Here is a 9346-nt window from a genome sequence, read left to right as displayed (position 1 = left end):
CGGGGCTGGCTGGCATGTGGTGCTGGGGGATTGAACCGTGGTCCCTGTGCTTTGCTAAGCTTGTTCTAAGTAGGGGCTTTAGACCACTGAGCCATCTCACCAGCCCCCCTCACTAAACTTTTGACACAGGGATTCTCAGATGTAGAAAAGAAACGGTGGAAGAGATCAGAGAACTGCTCAACATCTTGTAGTGAGACCCTGTAGACCCTTACTAAATACAAAATAAATAAAATAAAAAAAAATTAAAGATAGTTGTTTACCTAAACCCATTCATTTAACATTTCTCTGATATGGAAAAATATGAAAGTGCTTGATGAAATTAGTGATTTTTATTAAAATCACTTTTGATATTCTTATGGTCACTCATTTTTTTTTAATATTTATTTATTTTTTGTGTGTTTTTTTTTTATTTTAACATTTATTGTGTGTGTGTGTGTGTGGCCGCTCAGCCCACCAGGGGGTGGGGCTGGTTGGCATGTGGTGCTGGGGGATTGAACCGTGGTCCCTGTGCTTTGCCAAGCTTGTTCCAAGTAGGTGCTTTAGACCACTGAGCCATCTCTCCAGCCCCATGGTCACTCATTTGTGCTCATTAACTAAAATGCTTACAAACTTTTAAATACCATGTTGTGAAACAGGAAGAAAATGTTCAGATGGGAAGGGAAACTAGGGAGAGTAAAAGAAGGGAAAAGAAAAAAATAAGGAGAAAAGAAGAAAAAATGGAAATAAAACATAAATAAGAAGGAGAAGAAGAGTTGTAGGAAGGGTGGGGTATTGGGAAAGAAAATAATCAAGTTATACCATGTACAAATTACCACAATGAATGTGATCATTACACCTAAAATTTACCAATCCACTTAAATAAAACTTTTTAATATCGTAAAATTCATCTGAGAAAGTTACAAAACAATCTTCAAAAATAGACTACTAAATGTTCTCATATATGATTTCTGGGGCTGGGGAGATGGCTCAGTGGAATAAGCACTTCCCTGGCAAGCACAAGGGCCTGAGTTCAATCCCTTGTTCTGGAAAAAAAAAAAAAAAAAATTCCTCTCTCATGTATAATTTCCAAAATTTTTTGGTCAACCAACAAATTTCAACTAAAAGCTGTTTTAAAGGGGGTGCCAGAAAACATCTCAAAAAGGCAGAAAACATGTAAGAAAGTCATCAGATAAAAATTCAATTATTGTACTTGCTTAAATTTTACTGTACTGGAAACTGTACTGAATCATTGATTTCCTTGCTGTGTATTGGCCAAGGTCTCAGGAAATATACTTTAGCCCACAATTTTAATATTTTATCAGGTAGTAAAGGAATAGTACATGTATTACAAGTGACTCAAAGAATTTTGCAACCTAAAAGAGAAGTTGCAATGATGGACAAAACTATAATTCAGGTTTTGAAGAAACTTAGAAGTGCACCGTATGTGTACACACATGTACATCTGCACATATACACGTATTTAAAAGATTATGCAAGTAAGCTGACAAGCAGTGAGGGTTGCCGACATGACAGCTAGAATACTGCATATTAGAGACCATCTGCACAGCCTACATCTCAAAACAATGGGCATTACTTCCATGAAGATACTTAGCAATTGACAGATTCCCAAGTTTTAAGCTCAAAGGTCTTTCCTTAATGAAGTTCTGTTTATGAGGACAAAGATAATATACATTTCTAGTTGCCAGTCCTTAGATGATCTCCACTGATAAAGACAGGAGAATCTTTTAATGGTACTATTTTGCTTTTTTTGAATCTCACTATGTGGTTTAGGTTAGTTTCCAATTCACTTTGTAGTCCACCCAAGCTGATAATCAAATTCTCAAGTAACTTTCCTGTCTCAACTTCCCAGAGCTACAGGCGTTTGCCAACACGCCCAGCAGTACTCACTATTATATGCTTTTAGTCATATCAAGATACTTTAGTAACTGTGAATCCCACATATTTGTAGAGTAAGTTACCACATGCCATTTTGGATCCTGCCCATGTTTTGAAAGGATACAGGCAAAGGCCGCTGCCAGGCATTATCAGAAACTCAATCTTTTCAGCAGAGGCTGAGTCTCTTTTCAGTCACCTATCCTCAACTTTTTTTAGTCAGCCAAGGGGTGGGGGCGGCGGTTCCCAACATAAACAGCAGTAAATCTTTCAAGAGCTCACATACCACTCTTGACTTTATAGGCTGCATGGCTATGGGGCAGCTGAGGAATAAAACTAGCGTCTGGTATATTTTTCCAGTATTTAGAAGTATTTTTCCAGTATTTCTACTACTGAGGTTACTGAAGTGCTTTATTTCTTTATATCTAATATTTTATGCTATTAAAAAGACCAGGAGGAGGGGCTGGGGAGATGGCTCAGTAGGATAAGTGCTTGACTGGCAAACGCAAGGATCTGAGTTCAATCCCCAGTTCCGCCAAAAAAGAAAAAAAAGACCAGGAGGTTAAAATTTCCTTAAAGCAATTTTCGGCAAACTGATGATTAGTTGAGAATTCAACTCATCTGTTTTCTAAAATGAGTTGTCATACAAATGAACACCTGATAAGGCAAAAATGTAGAAGTCTACTGGTTCTGAAAAGTATACTTGTTCAAGAACAGTCAGTTAACAAGGAGCTGAATAAATTTATTTTTTATTTTTTTATGAGCACAATATATTTATTGAAAGAAAGCTCCTGTCCAAGAGAGGGACAGGAGGGGGGCCCGAGCGGGTAGTTCCCTAAAGTGATTACTAATTTTTTTTTTTTTGGCGGAACCAGGGATTGAACTCAGGACCTTGTGCTCGTCAGGAAAGCACTTATTCTACTGAGCCATCTCCCTGGCCCAGCTGAATAAATTTACACCAAGACTCCAGTACTGCTAGAGAGAAAAGGAGAATTTGGAAGGCAGTGATATATCTAAAAGGAAAATAATATCTAGGTCCACCGACAGTAATGGTTTATTTTTTTAAATGCTCTCTATAAAATTACAAAATCATGTGTACTTGTGGTAAAAAATGTAAGATTTATCTTAAGTGTACTGTACATTTAAGTGTAGCTTAAGTATATTCACACTGCACAACAGCTCCAGAAAATTTCATTTTGCAAATCTCAAACTCCACCCACTAAACAATTCCCTTTTTCATCCTCTCTTAGGCCCTTGTTTCTATGAATTTGACTAAGCAAGCTGTGTAAGTGGGATCACAATACTTGTCTCTGATTTACTGCACATAGTGTGATATCTTCAGGGTTCTTCCATGTGTAAGAATGTAATTTCTTTTTAAGGCTGAAGAATACTCCATAATAAAACATATTTTATTAATTCATTCATCTGTGGATGAACATTTGGTTTGCTTCCACCCTCTTGGGTATTGTGAACAGTGTTGCTATATATAAACAGATATACCTTTAAGGATCTGCTTTTGTGTGTGTGGCGGCTGGTAGCGCAGGTACTGAACCTAGGGACTCACATGCCAGGCAAATGCTCTACCACTGAGCCAAATCTACAGCCCTAATTCTTTTTGATATATAACCAGAAATGGGTTACTGAATTAGTTTTGTTTTTCACTGGGGATTAAGCGTAGGAGCTAGTGGATGCTAGGCAAGCCTTCGACCACTGAACTTCTCCAGAGTTTTTTAAAATTCTGAGACAGGGTCTTGCTGAGTTGCCCACCGTAATCTCTAACTTTTGATCCTCTTGCCTCAGCTTCCTAAGTACCTGGGATCCATACACGAGTAGCCCACTGCACCTAGCTAGAAATTTCACTCTTAATTTCTCAAAACCTCCATTCTGTTTTCCATAATGGTTAAGTTATATTTTACCAAATGCTCATAAAAGTTCCAATCTTTCCATGTTCTTGTCAATTTTTTTTTTCCAGAACGAGGGATTGATCTGAGGCCCTTGTGCTTGCCAGGGATGTGCTTATTCCACTGAGCCATCTCCCCAGCCCTCTTGTCAATTTTTTGATGAAAACAAATGTATACATTTTCTATCCATAGTAAAGTTTTCAGTTTAAGGTAAATTATTGAAAATTGGGGTTTTATTCCAGGGGCAATGGCAAGTCACAGAGGTAGTTTTGGGTTGCAAGTGTTAGATTTACATTTTTAGAAAATTAATGCAACTATCATATTTTTTTTTCTTCTTTCTAGCACTGCAGAGCGAACCTAGGGCTTTCACACTGCACTTTTCCTTCGACCTCTTTCAAATCTTGAGACAGTATCTTACTAAACCATTAAGTTGCCCACGCTGGTTTTGATTCTCCTGCCTCAGCCTCTCAATAGTGGTGCCACAACATCCAGCTTATTTTTTTTCAAGCTTATCACTTTTATATTAAGCAATGAAAGATACAGAACAGCATGTATAACTAACATGCTATCTTTTCTAGCAAGAAGGACCAAAAGTATTTATATAAGCAAAACTCAGGAAAAATAATAAGGTGCTAAAAATGTCCTTTTGGTGGGAACTAGATGGGTATAAGAGATGAGTTTTTATTGTATTTTTTAAAAAGTAACTTCTAAATTATGCTTAAGAATACCTGTATGGTAGTTAAAATAGATCCTGGAAGGCGAAGAGTTTAGATAAAACACAACATCCAGCTTATTTTTTTTGAGCTTATCACTTTTATATTAAGCAATGAAAGATACAGAACAGCATGTATAAGTAACATGCTATCATTTCTAGCAAGAAGGACTAGAAATGATAGCATGTTAGTGCTATCATTAAATTAAAATTTAATTTTAAAATGGAAACAAAATGCAAACCCTCTACAATCTAGTGTTGTTGATGGCAATGACTGGAATTTTCATACCACATGCAAGCATAAACTGACACAATCGGCTTCAAAAATTGTTAGGCAGCACCTACTACAACCGAGGAGCCATATATCCTACAACTCAGAAGTCCACTCCCACATACATACTCAACAGAAATGCTACATGTTGTTCCAGAAAAGACATTAAAGCACTAAACAGCTTCTAAAGAAAAAGTCAAGCATGTAACTGAAAGTTCACTTAGACTAACACTGAGACACTCAGCAGCATAAGCAGACTCATGGTATTAAATAGACCACAGGCAAAGGAATATGCCCTCATTCCACTTATACAGTTAAAAAGATAGGCAAACTAACCTGTGGGGATGCTGAGCAGGCTAGTGGTTTATCTTGGGAAGAGTAGAGGTTAGATTAGAAAAGGGCACAGAGGCGCCTGGGGTCCTGTTTCCACGCCTGGGTATTTAACATCTACATGAATATATTCGCTTCTCCAAGATGATGGGGTCTTTTTTAGCATTTTTAATTTAGAAAGCATTAAGTGCTTTACAAGAAGAATATACTGATGGCTGGGACTATGGGTCAGTATTGGAGTATTTGCCTACCACACTTAAAAGCCCCAAGTTCAATCCCCAGCATTAAAATAGAAAAAAATTCTTTATTTGGCAGCGTAACAACTAGAATTAAGAGCACACATTAAAGACCCAATCACAGTCAAGACTAGAAAGCCTTCAATAAACATTTATCCTTCATGATATAACAAATCAAATTTTAAGTAACATGTTATTAATGTGCCTTCACATGAGGCATATCAAAGAATTACCTATTGTTTGCCAGGATTTCTACATATCTTTCCTAACTTCTCTTACCATCATTCTCACTTAATTCTCATAATTAAGAAATCTCTTCCTATGCTAGTTTATCAGTAAGATGTCAAAGCACACATTGACTTATGTCTGTGATGTCACTTTAAGAATTTGTGTGTGTGTGTGTGTGTGTGTGTGTGTGTGTGTGTGTGTCCAGCTCAGCCCACCAGGGGGCAGGGCTGGCTGGCATGTGGTGCTGGGGGATTGAACTGCGGTCCCTGTGCTTTGCTAAGCTTGTTTAAGTAGGTGCTTTAGACCACTGAGCCATCTCACCAGCCCGACATTAAGAATTTCAACTGTCACTTCTCATGACTAGTTCCATTGTTTGTTACAGGGTTCCTACCTAGAAACTCAATTCTGGTGGGCTGGTAGCCCTCTCTTTAAAAAGCACTTCTTTCAAGCCATCTGGTTCCATGGCTGAGGGTCAGTCTTGTAGGAGTGTTATACAGGGGCAGTTAAAACTTCTAACTGGTATACCCAGATACACTCTTGGGAGTGCATTGTAATTACCCTTGAAACATGTTTGTTAAATTACAATGGTGGTCACAGAGATCCTTAAACACACACACACACACTCAGCTATAAGTTTTTGTGACCATGGCCAACATAATTTTCCCGAGTCAGGAAGAGGAACTCAGGCTAATTTTATTTCAGACCACCTTCACTCACAAAATCCCACAATCTGAATTTTACTAAATGTCCAGTTGATCCTGATTAAGTCCTACTTAAACAGAGTATCAGTGGAGGTTTTAGTTTTAAGAGAGTGACTAAAATCCATACTTATTTTCACTTCCTCAGTCATGGTGTCACATACGGACATTTACTAAACATCTATGTTATACCAAGCCCCATTACAGGCCCTAATACTGTTAGAAAGACACACACAAAACAGTACCTGCTCCCTTGGAGCTTACATCCTAACGGAGGAGTCCCACTGACACAGCCAAAGAACAAAAATAGCAAAGCCACTAGTTAATAAAATTATTTTTCTAAAAAAAATAAAATATATCCCAGGGTATAATAAAGTAAATGTTAATTACAAAGGATCTCCTAATTCAATCATTTTATTATAAATGTTCAAAGACAGTTATTTTAGGGGCTGCGGAGATAGCTCAGCAGAATAAGCACTTGCCTGGCAAGTGCAGGGTCCTGAGTTCAATCCCTGATACAGCAAACAAAAAATAAATAAAAATGAAAAAAGGTAATTTTAGAATAGTAACTTTGTGCGTTCTAATGCACATGTAGAACACATTACTAAATGAAAAGACTTAATGGAAGTTGAAAACAAACTAGCAGGGCAAAAGTATTTCTAATATTTTCTCAATGCCCAGTAAGTCTTAGTATTCTTGATGTACAGAGCCTTGAATCAATTAACATATTGCACATCAACACCTAAACCAATTATCTATGCTTTCCCACACTTGCCCACGATTGTCAAAGCCCATGCCACCATGCTCTCCCAAATTGGGGTTTTCTCTTCCTTCATCACAGTCATCACTCTTCTCCCAATTTGTATCTTTGTGAGGCAGACACAAAGCATGAGCTGTGCTATATGATAGAATATAACTAGCCAAAGTAAATCAGCTAAAATGTTCAAGTTTATTCCTTTGCAAAAGGAAGCAAATTAAGATTAAATGGAGATTTTTTTTGGGCCCATGTTAAGACCTATACATTAGCATTATTCTGTTAAGCAAAAGCAGTCATGTAAACCAGATATGGCACAATTCAACTCACAACTCTTATCAATTAAATGTGAAAATCTGGCATGTATACAGCATCAATTCTCAGAAATGTACAGCTGGATATGGTTATGTATTTTATGCTTACTTGCCTAAATGATTTTGGACTTTTCTTTATTGGTATACCCAATAAATAAAAAACCTAATGAAGAAACAGAAAAAAAAAATCACAGTTGGATAAACATGGTTATCTATTGGTTACACATAGCAGTATCTGCTTTACCTTGAAAATTCCCCAAGTGCACATACAGCACCACTTGGTAACTAGGTTTGTATCAGTTCACAAAAATGAAGTCAAGAGGTCCACAAACAAGCCAAGCCCAGTTGCAAGCTGGACACTTTAACCAGGAGAAATTATTTTTCAGCATACAATTTTGCCCCTGGCTTTCCTCAAATGGTAATCCAAAAAGCACACCAGTTTGTTCATTTTGTACACTTGCCAAGATGACTTCAAGACACTAAATATGAGTTGAGGTAGGAGATCCCAGGAGTGCAAAGCCAGTGTAGGCAGTTTGGTGGGACCCTGTCTCTTAAAAAAAGGCTGGGGGTAGGGGAGGGTACTGCAAGGATATAGCTCAGTGGTAGAGCACACTTCATATGCACAAGGCCTTGAGTTTGATCCCCAGCACCAAAAGGAAAAACAAAAAAAAGCAAATATATATCATTTTTCCAAAGGAAATTCAAACAGTCATTGTTTTAAATGATTTAAAAATAAAAGTATTTGGGCTCACGCTGTTAGCTCCGGCTACTCAGGAGCTGAAGCAAAAGGATCACCCGAGTCCCACAGTTAAAAGCCAACCCAAGCAATACAGCAAAATCAGGCCTCACAATCCAAACGCAACTGATTGAAAAAGCTGGCATACTTACGGAATTAAGTTTGAACATTTAGGAAACAATTTATTGGATATGTGCCTTGTGTCAACTGTTACCCTGATATTTTTTAAAAATCAAAGCATAAGAACTATACAAAAGCCTGGAGTTCTATTAAAAGGCTCACTATTAGAGCCTTTTTTCTCCTTAAGGTAAAATATGTAATTCCCCTATCTCTATTCCCTAAATTGAACTTTTTCACATGCTTGCTCTAAGAGGTATTTGTACAAAGTACCTATGAACTGTAGTAACTAGTCTATCTATCCCATCTTTCAAAATAAAGCCAACTTCAGTAGAAAATGGAAGCCAAGGTTTCATATCAATGGCATGTGAACATATTAACATCACAATTTTGAAAAAAATTTTAAAGTAATTATTTGCATTATTTCCTTAAACTCACAAATGACTAACTTGTACTAATAAATTACAAGAACTACTAGAATATATTACCAAATATAACAGGAAACATACTCCCAGCTGGACCACTAAGAGTGGAAAAACTAGCAAAGGCTAAACCAAGTATTTTCATTTTTCTAATACATATTGAAAACACAAAGTTAGTATTGTAATATACAAATGATAGGCGCATAAGCCCACACACTGGAAGATTTAATCTGGTTAGACCTCCTTCAGAAGTGTCACGTTTTTTTCCCCTTTCTTCGGTACTGGGGGTTGAATCCAGGGTCTCACGCTTGCTAGACAAGTGCTATCACTGAGCTACACATCCAGCCCTTTCCTATTCTTTCGTCAAATTTACTCATAGATACTAACAAAGGAGACATGGTAAGACAAAAGTTTCCATATCTTTGGACTCCAAGTTAATGATATTTTACTGATATTCAACAGAACATACATTTTTAGAAGGATGCAAATTTATTTTCCTCCATATCCAGAGATTAAATTTTAACTAAGAATAGGCTAATAATAAACTTACAGCATTTACACAGAACACAGAAATAAATCATATGTTATGTGTACCTCACACCTTACTGATAAAACCAAACTGCTTATTTCATGGTATGTAGAACAATCATGTGATAAAAGACAGTAAGAAAAGCCACTTATCATAGAGTTTAGTCTTTATTGAAAGACTTCAACTGTGATTTACAGCTTTGGCTTTAATTGGCCTCTCACTGCCA

This window comes from Octodon degus, unplaced genomic scaffold (genome assembly GCF_000260255.1).
Source record: "Octodon degus isolate 3935 unplaced genomic scaffold, OctDeg1.0 scaffold00010, whole genome shotgun sequence".
Taxonomy (NCBI): Eukaryota; Metazoa; Chordata; class Mammalia; order Rodentia; family Octodontidae; genus Octodon; species Octodon degus.
This window is presented reverse-complemented; position numbering follows the sequence as displayed.